Genomic DNA, 13,067 nt, shown 5'->3' on the forward strand with positions numbered 1-13,067 from the left:
AAACCATCCACATCTAGAGGCTTCTCATCCACCACCAAACAATGACTGCCTAAACCTCCCACCACGAACCACTCCAGTAGGGAGAAGGCTACAACATTTTTACCCTCAATGGGCTCAGACTACCACAGGTCAATGGGTATTTTCAATTATCCGAAATGATTACTGTTTGGAACTCACTGCCACTCCCCCAAGCATACCCCCTCATATTCACAAACTTTCCCAGGGACATCTCACTGTTCTCAAAGAGGAAGTACACTCTCTTTTTCTCAAAGGGGCTATAGAACCAGTTCTGTTACAGCACCAGGGTACAGTAATTTACTCCCTCCATTTCCTAAATACCCCAAAAAAACAGGTCTCTCAGGCCAATCTTAGATGCCAAGATACAGACTTTTCCGGGACAGCCTGTGGGCCTGTCCCACACTAGCCACGTACTAGGCAGAGGTGACCGAAACCTTCTTCACCTTTACTTGGGTGTCCTGTCCGGCCTGGACGTTTGGGAATCTGAGGCCCTAGGTTTCTTCAGATGCCTTAATAGGCAACATCCTGGTTCCTCGACTGGCCAGTCTTATAGCCAGATGCACCATCACAATGCTGTGGAACAATAGACAACCCCCATGCAGCACACAGTGGCGATCAGCCTTTGTCCAGTGGGTCGAGGGGGAGGCCAGAACCCTACATAAAGAGGCAGCACGGGGCCTTCACTGCCACCCGAAAGCTGCTGCTTGGGTCCTCCCCAGAGAATCTCACACTGCCGCTTGTGTCTTCCTCCTCCCCCTGGCTACTCCTCAGTCTCCATGCCCCTCCCGCTAGTGCCCGCCAAGTTGCCTGTCGGCTACAGCTCACATCCCTTAAATTATGATTGCAGTTTCCAGCTCCTGTTGATAGCAGACTCCTTTAGTGCAGGCTTCACAACACTACTTGTGTGCCACCAGCATGACCACTCTGCCCAACACCACCCCCTCGCTGGTCCTGTGAGTGAGTGAGGGAGGGAACTGCTATGAACAATATAATGGGTGGCGCTGATTAATCAAAGCGGCAAACTAGATATACTCTATAGTTCTTTATGTGTTGGACTTGTATATTAACATATTCAGAACCTCACAAAATTTATTTAAAATACAAAAATGATGCCCATGGTCTCCGAGGAGGCCTGAGCCTTTCTGTCCCAGGCTGTTGCTGATGGCTGAGACGCAGCAAAGTTCACTGTACACTGCAGACTGGATTTGGCCTACTCACTAGACAGAGTGGCACTCAGTCACTGTGCCAGACCCATTCTGCCTTTTGCCATTCTGTGGCTACCGTAGGGGCTATCTGTGTCCATTCGTGACCAGCCACCACGGCCCACCAGTTCCCCAGTCCTTTTGGGCTGCTGATGCGGTTCCCACAAGTCCCTTAGGACCCACCCCTGGCAGCCACATCCTCCAACCAAATCCCTTTATTTTTCCCTCTCATCATCACGGATAAGTGGTCGGTGGCAGGATCAAGCACCGCCTGCTCCTATGGTTGTTCATCTTCTCAGATAAATAGGTACTCCAAATTACTTAGTGGAGTTACACCCTCCCATTCACAAAAACATCCCCTGCTCCCCTCCCCGCCCATGCCACCATCCTCAGACTGGCTGATGGAGGACCACCTCTCTAACTGCAGCATCAGGGTGCCGACATCAGAAGTTGGGCCTGGTTGTTATTCCTGCAACTTTCTGGTGCCAAAAAAGGAAAGAGCCCTATTCCTGCACCCTCTCAACTACTGCCTGAAAAAGACTAGTACTCAGTCCATGCACAGTGCCTGTCTCGAAGTTCCTGCAGCTTGGACCTCTCTCGACGGCTTAAAGAGTACCAGTAGACAGTTTCTCCAACCTGGTGTCGGCAAAAAAAAGCCTGTACCACTGGACCAGAGTCATACTTTCACCACTCTGTCATCACTGCAGGGTTAAGGAATAATTGCCCACCTCAGCTCCAATGTAGGTGAACTACACTTTGGATAACCCTACTTTTTCCAGAGCCAGTGGCTGCTGTCAAATGTCTGTGACTAAATAATGAAGCTCCTTCATTGAGCAGTGGGAAGGTTATAAACTATGTCAGGAAAAGCAAATCTGACAGGGCATCACAGCTTTTCCAAACCATACAGAAGGCTTCTTCCCAACATCTAGTAAATAGCTTAAACAAAACACTAAAAAAATATTTTTCCAGAAGAACTCCGCAATTGACCTCTTTCCACAATCATTTCTGAATCCCATCTCAAAGAGCTACAGAAGGTTTGTTTCAAAGAACTCTTGAATCTGATGGTTAATTACCTTTTCTAATAACTTGATGAGTACATTAGAAAATGTGGGAAAAGTATTGGATTTATCCAACAGTTTTTTTGGCAAGGGGGTGACAATTGGCAGCATAAAATTACTGAGATTCATTTGAAGATGACAGAGCACACGGTCCACAGTTTACAAAGTTTGCTTCAAGTGTACAGAAGTAAGCAGTTCTAGTTTCTGATTTAACAAAGTGATTGAATGTTCATTTGAGAGAGGATTGAGAGAAAAGACCTGTCAGTATTGGCAATGCTTTTGGGACTGGATAAAGGTTGATCCCTGGTGGACTGCTCTGTTGGATTTTATTTAGCATACTCTCAGATATGCAATCAATCAATCAGGAATTTGTAAAGCGCACAACTCACCTGTGAGGGTCTCAAGGTGCTGAGGAGGAGTGTGGGGGAGAAGTGGGGAGGTGCTGCTACTGCTCGAACAGCCAGGTCTTGAGAAGTTTCCTGAAGGTAAGGAGGTCTTTCGTCTGGCGCAGGTGGGTGGGAAGAGTGTTCCACGTTTTGGCAGCAAGGTGCGAGAATGGTCTACCGCCGGTTGAAATTCTGTGGACACCTGGGATGGTTGCGAGGGCGAGGTCGGCGGAGGGGAGATGCACATTTTTATGCTATCTGTGTGTCTGCTGCACGTGCTGTCTCTTCTGTGTGATTGAGAATTACATTCTGCTCATGCTGACCATGATCTCGTGGATAAGATATGGACTATTATTGCCTATACTGTAGTTATTTTGTGTGTATTGTGAATGTGCAGTGTGCTGCACCTGTTCAGTGTGATGGAAGCTTCCACTGCTGATGGTCTTGGGGCAGCTGTTCTGCTTATGTTGCTGGAGGCAGCTAAACCATTTCACTGTGCAGATGCCAGAGCTATTGGCCTCCTGAGTGCTTATCTGAGTGCTTGTCAGTGTTAGCTATTGGCTTTCTGAGTGCTTGTCAGGGTTAGTTATTGACTTTCTGAGTGCTTGTCAGGTTTGGTTATTGGCCTCCTGAGTGCTTGTCTGAGTGCTTGTCAGAGTTAGCTATTGGCTTCCTGAGTGCTTGTCTGAGTGCTTGTCAGGGTTAGCTATTGGATTCCTGAGTGCCTGTCAGGGTTAGTGTAGGAAGTTGGCTCTGTATGTGCTATTTCAAAGTAAGGAATAGCATGCACAGAGTCCAAGGGTTCCCCTTAGAGGTAAAATAGTGGTAAAAATAGATAATACTAATGCTCTATTTTGTGGTAGTGTGGTCGAGCAGTAGGCTTATCCAAGGAGTAGTGTTAAGCATTTGTTGTACATACACATAGACAATAAATGAGGTACACACACTCAGAGACAAATCCAGCCAATAGGTCTTTATATAGAAAAATATCTTTTCTTAGTTTATTTTAAGAACCACAGGTTCAAATTCTACATGTAATATCTCATTCGAAAGGTATTGCAGGTAAGTACTTTAGGAACTTCAAATCATCAAAATTGCATGTATACTTTTCAAGTTATTCGCAAATAGCTGTTTTAAAAGTGGACACTTAGTGCAATTTTCACAGTTCCTAGGGGAGGTAAGTATTTGTTAGGTTAACCAGGTAAGTAAGACACTTACAGGGCTTAGTTCTTGGTCCAAGGTAGCCCACCGTTGGGGGTTCAGAGCAACCCCAAAGTCACCACACCAGTAGCTCAGGGCCGGTCAGGTGCAGAGTTCCGAGTGGTGCCCAAAACACATAGGCTAGAATGGAGAGAAGGGGGTGCCCCGGTTCCGGTCTGCTTGCAGGTAAGTACCCGCGTCTTCGGAGGGCAGACCAGGGGGGTTTTGTAGGGCACCGGGGGGGACACAAGTCCACACAGAAATTTCACCCTCAGCAGCGCGGGGGCGGCCGGGTGCAGTGTAGAAACAAGCGTCGGGTTTTCAATGTTAGTCTATGAGAGATCTCGGGATCTCTTCAGCGCTGCAGGCAGGCAAGGGGGGGATTCCTCGGGGAAACCTCCACTTGGGCAAGGGAGAGGGACTCCTGGGGGTCACTTCTCCAGTGAAAGTCCGGTCCTTCAGGTCCTGGGGGCTGCGGGTGCAGGGTCTCTCCCAGGCGTCGGGACTTTAGGTTCAAGGAGTCGCGGTCAGGGGAAGCCTCGGGATTCCCTCTGCAGGCGGCGCTGTGGGGGCTCAGGGGGGACAGGTTTTGGTACTCACAGTATCAGAGTAGTCCTGGGGTCCCTCCTGAGGTGTTGGATCGCCACCAGCCGAGTCGGGGTCGCCGGGTGCAGTGTTGCAAGTCTCACGCTTCTTGCGGGGAGCTTGCAGGGTTCTTTAAAGCTGCTGGAAACAAAGTTGCAGCTTTTCTTGGGGCAGGTCCGCTGTCCTCGGGAGTTTCTTGTCTTTTCGAAGCAGGGGCAGTCCTCAGAGGATGTCGAGGTCGCTGGTCCCTTTGGAAGGCGTCGCTGGAGCAGGATCTTTGGAAGGCAGGAGACAGGCCGGTGAGTTTCTGGAGCCAAGGCAGTTGTCGTCTTCTGGTCTTCCGCTGCAGGGGTTTTCAGCTGGGCAGTCCTTCTTCTTGTAGTTGCAGGAATCTAATTTTCTAGGGTTCAGGGTAGCCCTTAAATACTAAATTTAAGGGCGTGTTTAGGTCTGGGGGGTTAGTAGCCAATGGCTACTAGCCCTGAGGGTGGGTACACCCTCTTTGTGCCTCCTCCCAAGGGGAGGGGGTCACAATCCTAACCCTATTGGGGGAATCCTCCATCTGCAAGATGGAGGATTTCTAAAAGTTAGAGTCACTTCAGCTCAGGACACCTTAGGGGCTGTCCTGACTGGCCAGTGACTCCTCCTTGTTTTTCTCATTATTTTCTCCGGCCTTGCCGCCAAAAGTGGGGCCTGGCCGGAGGGGGCGGGCAACTCCACTAGCTGGAGTGTCCTGCTGGGTTGGCACAAAGGAGGTGAGCCTTTGAGGCTCACCGCCAGGTGTGACAATTCCTGCCTGGGGGAGGTGTTAGCATCTCCACCCAGTGCAGGCTTTGTTACTGGCCTCAGAGTGACAAAGGCACTCTCCCCATGGGGCCAGCAACATGTCTCGGTTTGTGGCAGGCTGCTAAAACTAGTCAGCCTACACAGATAGTCGGTTAAGTTTCAGGGGGCACCTCTAAGGTGCCCTCTGTGGTGTATTTTACAATAAAATGTACACTGGCATCAGTGTGCATTTATTGTGCTGAGAAGTTTGATACCAAACTTCCCAGTTTTCAGTGTAGCCATTATGGTGCTGTGGAGTTCGTGTTTGACAAACTCCCAGACCATATACTCTTATGGCTACCCTGCACTTACAATGTCTAAGGTTTTGCTTAGACACTGTAGGGGCACAGTGCTCATGCACTGGTACCCTCACCTATGGTATAGTGCACCCTGCCTTAGGGCTGTAAGGCCTGCTAGAGGGGTGTCTTACCTATACTGCATAGGCAGTGAGAGGCTGGCATGGCACCCTGAGGGGAGTGCCATGTCGACTTACTCATTTTGTTCTCACCAGCACACACAGGCTTGTAAGCAGTGTGTCTGTGCTGAGTGAGGGGTCTCTAGGGTGGCATAATACATGCTACAGCCCTTAGAGACCTTCCCTGGCATCAGGGCCCTTGGTACCAGAGGTACCAGTTACAAGGGACTTATCTGGATGCCAGGGTGTGCCAATTGTGGAAACAATGGTACATTTTAGGTGAAAGAACACTGGTGCTGGGGCCTGGTTAGCAGGGTCCCAGCACACTTCTCAGTCAAGTCAGCATCAGTATCAGGCAAAAAGTGGGGGGTAACTGCAACAGGGAGCCATTTCTTTACACAAGCCCCCCCCAGCCCACAGGCCAGGAGACTCAGCCAACGCTGGAAGAGTCTTCCTAGTCTGTCAGGCGAGGAAGAGTAGAGGAAATGGCTGGTTTGTTGCAGGGCCTACTCTGCCTTACATCCTCCTGTTCAGGTCATTCCCTCTGGGGAACTGACCCACTTCCACAGTGATAGGACCTAGTCTGAACTGCCTCTTGTCTGTGCTTTTTATGTCTTCACCCATTCTCTCTATTTTGGGGTCAGAGGTATCCACCTCTGCTAATCTTATCTTAGCCAGGGTCACCCCTAGCTTACCCAAAGAGGTTACCCAGAGCTGGAGTAACCCCACCATGACCAACAGGGTCAGGGGGCCTAACTTGTTATTTGGCATGGGGTCAGACCACCAGGCCAAGGATAGTGCAGCCATAAAGGCTAACACCCAGCAGAGGCCACTGACAGCTGTCAGTGCCCAGAACCACACCTTTAGCTCTTCACCTACAAGGGAAGGGGCTAAGTTACAGGCTTCTTTGGGTTCAGGGTGCCTGTCTGCTGTATTAGAGTGGGGGGTCACCACATCTTGTAGTAAACACCCTTCTTCCACTCTTTCTTCTGTTAGCTGAGGAGCCACCCACTCAGGCTTAACAGTTGCCTGACTAGCCAGGACTTCTTGTGGGTCAGGTTGGACTTTATCAGAGCCATTTTTGGAGTTCTCCCCTACTGGAGCAGAATCTCCTTGGCTTGCTGGAACCTTGGCTAAAGGTTGTCCACCTTTCCTACTCTGTTTCCTTTTCTTTTTCTTCTGGGGCCTACTTGCATTTACTGCAGATGCAGGACTTCCAGAATCCTTGGGAGAGGACTGGCACTGGACCAGTTCCTCTCTTGGGCTCTGACTAACCTCTGGGTAGTCATTTCCAAGGAGACAATCAAGGGGGAGGTCTGTACTGACTACTACCCTTCTCCAGCTAAGAGTGCCACCCACTTCTATGGGTACTAAAGCCACAGGCCTCTTAGTGACCCTGTCTAGGCTAACTCTTACCCTGGCAGTCTCACCTGGGATGTACTGGTTTGAGAGCACCAGCCTGTCATGCACAATAGTGTGACTGGCACAAGTGTCTCTCAGGGCAGTGGTTGGGATTCCATTCACCAGTAGGTGGTGGAAGTGTCTACTTCCCTCTGGAATCTCCAACTCACCTGTTGGGCCCTGTTTCCAGTTGAAGGCTATGAAGACCTCCTCATCTGAGGAGTCATCTCCCATGGCTACACTGGTTACCCCTGGAATCTTGTTCTGGGGTTTGTTTTTGGGACAAGAAGTGTCCTTGGTGTGGTGCCCAGACTGTTTACAGTTGTGGCACCATGCCTTAGTGGCATCCCAGTTCTTACCCTGGTACCCACCTTTGTTTTGGGTTGTGTCTTGGGGCCCACCCACCTGTTCTGGTTTTTGGGGGCCTACAGAGGACTCTTTTTCTTTGTTTCTAGTGTCACCCACTTTCTCCTGGGGAGTTTTTGTAACCCCTTTCTTTTGGTCACCCCCAGTGGAAGTTTTGGTTACCCTAGTCTTGACCCAGTGGTCTGCCTTCTTTCCCAATTCTTGGGGAGAAATTGGACCTAGGTCTACCAGATACTGATGCAACTTTTCATTGAAGCAGTTACTTAAAATGTGTTCTTTCATAAACAAATTATAAAGCCCAACATAGTCACACACTTCATTTCCAGTTAACCAACCATCTAGTGTTTTTACTGAGTAGTCTACAAAGTCAACCCAGGTCTGGCTCGAGGATTTTTGAGCCCCCCTGAATCTAATTCTATACTCCTCAGTGGAGAATCCAAAGCCCTCAATCAGGGTACCCTTCATGAGGTCATAAGATTCTGCATCTTTTCCAGAGAGTGTGAGGAGTCTATCCCTACACTTTCCAGTGAACATTTCCCAAAGGAGAGCACCCCAGTGAGATCTGTTTACTTTTCTGGTTACACAAGCCCTCTCAAAAGCTGTGAACCATTTGGTGATGTCATCACCATCTTCATATTTTGTTACAATCCCTTTGGGGATTTTTAGGATGTCAGGAGAATCTCTGACCCTATTTAAGTTGCTGCCACCATCGATGGGACCTAGGCCCATCTCTTTTCTTTCCCTTTCTATGGCTAGGAGCTGCTTTTCCAAAGCCAATCTTTTGACCATCCTGGCTAACAGGGGGTCATCTTCACTGGAGTTATCCTCAGTGATTTCAGAGGTGTTGGTCTCTCCTGTGAGGGAACCAGCATCTCTGACTATTATTTTTGGAGTCAGGGTTTGAGGGACCCTGTTCTCCCTAGATAGGACTGGTAGGGGGGAATTGTCCTCCAAGTCACTATCCTCTTCCTCTGAGTTGCCACCCTCAGAGGGGTTGGCCTTTTCAAACTCTGCCAAAAGCTCCTGGAGCTGTATTTTGGTAGGTTTGGGGCCCATTGTTATTTTCTTTATTTTACAGAGTGACCTTAGCTCCCTCATCTTAAGATGGAGGTAAGGTGTGGTGTCGAGTTCCACCACAGTCACATCTGTGCTAGACATTTTGCTTCTAAAAGTTGGAATACTTTTTAAGAATCTACAACTGGTTCTAGAATCTAATTCAAACTTTTACAAACTTTTAAACTCTAAAAGAAATGCTAAACAGGATCTAACACAAGGCCCTAGCAGGTCTTTTAAGAATTTAGAAAACTTTTCAAATTGCAAAAATCAATTTCTAATGACAATTTTGGAATTTGTCGTGTGATCAGGTATTGGCTGAGTAGTCCAGCAAATGCAAAGTCTTGTATCCCACCGCTGCCACCAATGTAGGAAGTTGGCTCTGTATGTGCTATTTCAAAGTAAGGAATAGCATGCACAGAGTCCAAGGGTTCCCCTTAGAGGTAAAATAGTGGTAAAAATAGATAATACTAATGCTCTATTTTGTGGTAGTGTGGTCGAGCAGTAGGCTTATCCAAGGAGTAGTGTTAAGTATTTGTTGTACATACACATAGACAATAAATGAGGTACACACACTCAGAGACAAATCCAGCCAATAGGTCTTTATATAGAAAAATATCTTTTCTTAGTTTATTTTAAGAACCACAGGTTCAAATTCTACATGTAATATCTCATTCGAAAGGTATTGCAGGTAAGTACTTTAGGAACTTCAAATCATCAAAATTGCATGTATACTTTTCAAGTTATTCGCAAATAGCTGTTTTAAAAGTGGACACTTAGTGCAATTTTCACAGTTCCTAGGGGAGGTAAGTATTTGTTAGGTTAACCAGGTAAGTAAGACACTTACAGGGCTTAGTTCTTGGTCCAAGGTAGCCCACCGTTGGGGGTTCAGAGCAACCCCAAAGTCACCACACCAGTAGCTCAGGGCCGGTCAGGTGCAGAGTTCCGAGTGGTGCCCAAAACACATAGGCTAGAATGGAGAGAAGGGGGTGCCCCGGTTCCGGTCTGCTTGCAGGTAAGTACCCGCGTCTTCGGAGGGCAGACCAGGGGGGTTTTGTAGGGCACCGGGGGGGACACAAGTCCACACAGAAATTTCACCCTCAGCAGCGCGGGGGCGGCCGGGTGCAGTGTAGAAACAAGCGTCGGGTTTTCAATGTTAGTCTATGAGAGATCTCGGGATCTCTTCAGCGCTGCAGGCAGGCAAGGGGGGGATTCCTCGGGGAAACCTCCACTTGGGCAAGGGAGAGGGACTCCTGGGGGTCACTTCTCCAGTGAAAGTCCGGTCCTTCAGGTCCTGGGGGCTGCGGGTGCAGGGTCTCTCCCAGGCGTCGGGACTTTAGGTTCAAGGAGTCGCGGTCAGGGGAAGCCTCGGGATTCCCTCTGCAGGCGGCGCTGTGGGGGCTCAGGGGGGACAGGTTTTGGTACTCACAGTATCAGAGTAGTCCTGGGGTCCCTCCTGAGGTGTTGGATCGCCACCAGCCGAGTCGGGGTCGCCGGGTGCAGTGTTGCAAGTCTCACGCTTCTTGCGGGGAGCTTGCAGGGTTCTTTAAAGCTGCTGGAAACAAAGTTGCAGCTTTTCTTGGGGCAGGTCCGCTGTCCTCGGGAGTTTCTTGTCTTTTCGAAGCAGGGGCAGTCCTCAGAGGATGTCGAGGTCGCTGGTCCCTTTGGAAGGCGTCGCTGGAGCAGGATCTTTGGAAGGCAGGAGACAGGCCGGTGAGTTTCTGGAGCCAAGGCAGTTGTCGTCTTCTGGTCTTCCGCTGCAGGGGTTTTCAGCTGGGCAGTCCTTCTTCTTGTAGTTGCAGGAATCTAATTTTCTAGGGTTCAGGGTAGCCCTTAAATACTAAATTTAAGGGCGTGTTTAGGTCTGGGGGGTTAGTAGCCAATGGCTACTAGCCCTGAGGGTGGGTACACCCTCTTTGTGCCTCCTCCCAAGGGGAGGGGGTCACAATCCTAACCCTATTGGGGGAATCCTCCATCTGCAAGATGGAGGATTTCTAAAAGTTAGAGTCACTTCAGCTCAGGACACCTTAGGGGCTGTCCTGACTGGCCAGTGACTCCTCCTTGTTTTTCTCATTATTTTCTCCGGCCTTGCCGCCAAAAGTGGGGCCTGGCCGGAGGGGGCGGGCAACTCCACTAGCTGGAGTGTCCTGCTGGGTTGGCACAAAGGAGGTGAGCCTTTGAGGCTCACCGCCAGGTGTGACAATTCCTGCCTGGGGGAGGTGTTAGCATCTCCACCCAGTGCAGGCTTTGTTACTGGCCTCAGAGTGACAAAGGCACTCTCCCCATGGGGCCAGCAACATGTCTCGGTTTGTGGCAGGCTGCTAAAACTAGTCAGCCTACACAGATAGTCGGTTAAGTTTCAGGGGGCACCTCTAAGGTGCCCTCTGTGGTGTATTTTACAATAAAATGTACACTGGCATCAGTGTGCATTTATTGTGCTGAGAAGTTTGATACCAAACTTCCCAGTTTTCAGTGTAGCCATTATGGTGCTGTGGAGTTCGTGTTTGACAAACTCCCAGACCATATACTCTTATGGCTACCCTGCACTTACAATGTCTAAGGTTTTGCTTAGACACTGTAGGGGCACAGTGCTCATGCACTGGTACCCTCACCTATGGTATAGTGCACCCTGCCTTAGGGCTGTAAGGCCTGCTAGAGGGGTGTCTTACCTATACTGCATAGGCAGTGAGAGGCTGGCATGGCACCCTGAGGGGAGTGCCATGTCGACTTACTCATTTTGTTCTCACCAGCACACACAGGCTTGTAAGCAGTGTGTCTGTGCTGAGTGAGGGGTCTCTAGGGTGGCATAATACATGCTACAGCCCTTAGAGACCTTCCCTGGCATCAGGGCCCTTGGTACCAGAGGTACCAGTTACAAGGGACTTATCTGGATGCCAGGGTGTGCCAATTGTGGAAACAATGGTACATTTTAGGTGAAAGAACACTGGTGCTGGGGCCTGGTTAGCAGGGTCCCAGCACACTTCTCAGTCAAGTCAGCATCAGTATCAGGCAAAAAGTGGGGGGTAACTGCAACAGGGAGCCATTTCTTTACAGTTAGCTATTGGCTTCCTGAGTGCTTGCCTGAGTGCTTGTCAGGGTTAGTTATTGGCTTCCTGAGTGCTTCTCAGGGTTAGCTATTGGCTTCCTGAGTGCTTGTCAGGTTTAGTTATTGGCTTCCTGAGTTCTTGTCATGGTTAGCTATTGGCTTCCTGAGTGCTTGTCTGAGTGCTTGTCAGGGTTAGCTATTGGATTCCTGAGTGCCTGTCAGGGTTAGTGTAAGGAAATGCCTCCTTGGCATGGTTGCCCCCTGACTTTTTGCCTTTTCTGATGCTATGTTTACAATTGAAAGTGTGCTGAGGCCTGCTAACCAGGCCCCAGCACCAGTGTTCTTTCCCTAACCTGTACTTTTGTACCCACAATTGGCAGACCCTGGCATCCAGATAAGTCCCTTGTAACTGGTACTTCTAGTACCAAGGGCCCTGATGCCAAGGAAGGTCTCTAAGGGCTGCAGCATGTCTTATGCCACCCTGGAGACCTCTCACTCAGCACAGACACTCTGCTTGCCAGCTTGTGTGTGCTAGTGAGGACAAAACGAGTAAGGCGACATGGCACTCCCCTCAGGGTGCCATGCCAGCCTCTCACTGCCTATGCAGTATAGGTAAGACACCCCTCTAGCAGGCCTTACAGCCCTAAGGCAGGGTGCACTATACCATAGGTGAGGGTACCAGTGCATGAGCATGGTACCCCTACAGTGTCTAAACAAAACCTTAGACATTGTAAGTGCAGGGTAGCCATAAGAGTATATGGTCTGGGAGTCTGTCAAACACGAACTCCACAGCACCATAATGGCTACTCTGAAAACTGGGAAGTTTGGTATCAAACTTCTCAGCACAATAAATGCACACCGATGCCAGTGTACATTTTATTGCAAAATACACCCCAGAGGGCACCTTAGAGGTGCCCCCTGAAACTTAACCGACTGTCTGTGTAGGCTGACTAGTTCCAGCAGCCTGCCACACTAGAGACATGTTGCTGGCCCCATGGGGAGAGTGCCTTTGTCACTCTGAGGCCAGTAACAAAGCCTGCACTGGGTGGAGATGCTAACACCTCCCCCAGGCAGGAGCTGTAACACCTGGCGGTGAGCCTCAAAGGCTCACCCCTTTGTCACAGCCCAGCAGGGCACTCCAGCTTAGTGGAGTTGCCCGCCCCCTCCGGCCACGGCCCCCACTTTTGGCGGCAAGGCTGGAGGGAACAAAGAAAGCAACAAGGAGGAGTCACTGGCCAGTCAGGACAGCCCCTAAGGTGTCCTGGGCTGAAGTGACTCTAACTTTTAGAAATCCTCCATCTTGCAGATGGAGGATTCCCCCAATAGGGTTAGGATTGTGTCCCCCTCCCCTTGGGAGGAGGCACAAAGAGGGTGTACCCACCCTCAGGGCTAGTAGCCATTGGCTACTAACCCCCCAGACCTAAACACGCCCTTAAATTTAGTATTTAAGGGCTACCCTGAACCCTAGAAAATTAGATTCCTGCGACAACAAGAAGAAGGACTGCCCAGCTG

General features: G+C 49.7%; 1 protein-coding gene across 2 annotated transcripts in view; it reads left to right on the forward strand.

Annotated features, from left to right (window-relative positions):
* The window catches only part of SKIC2 (SKI2 subunit of superkiller complex), a 220,173-nt gene that overhangs the window by 164,834 nt on the left and 42,272 nt on the right, over nt 1–13,067 (forward strand). The window lies entirely within an intron of this gene.

This window comes from Pleurodeles waltl, chromosome 6 (genome assembly GCF_031143425.1).
Source record: "Pleurodeles waltl isolate 20211129_DDA chromosome 6, aPleWal1.hap1.20221129, whole genome shotgun sequence".
Lineage (NCBI taxonomy): Eukaryota > Metazoa > Chordata > Amphibia > Caudata > Salamandridae > Pleurodeles > Pleurodeles waltl.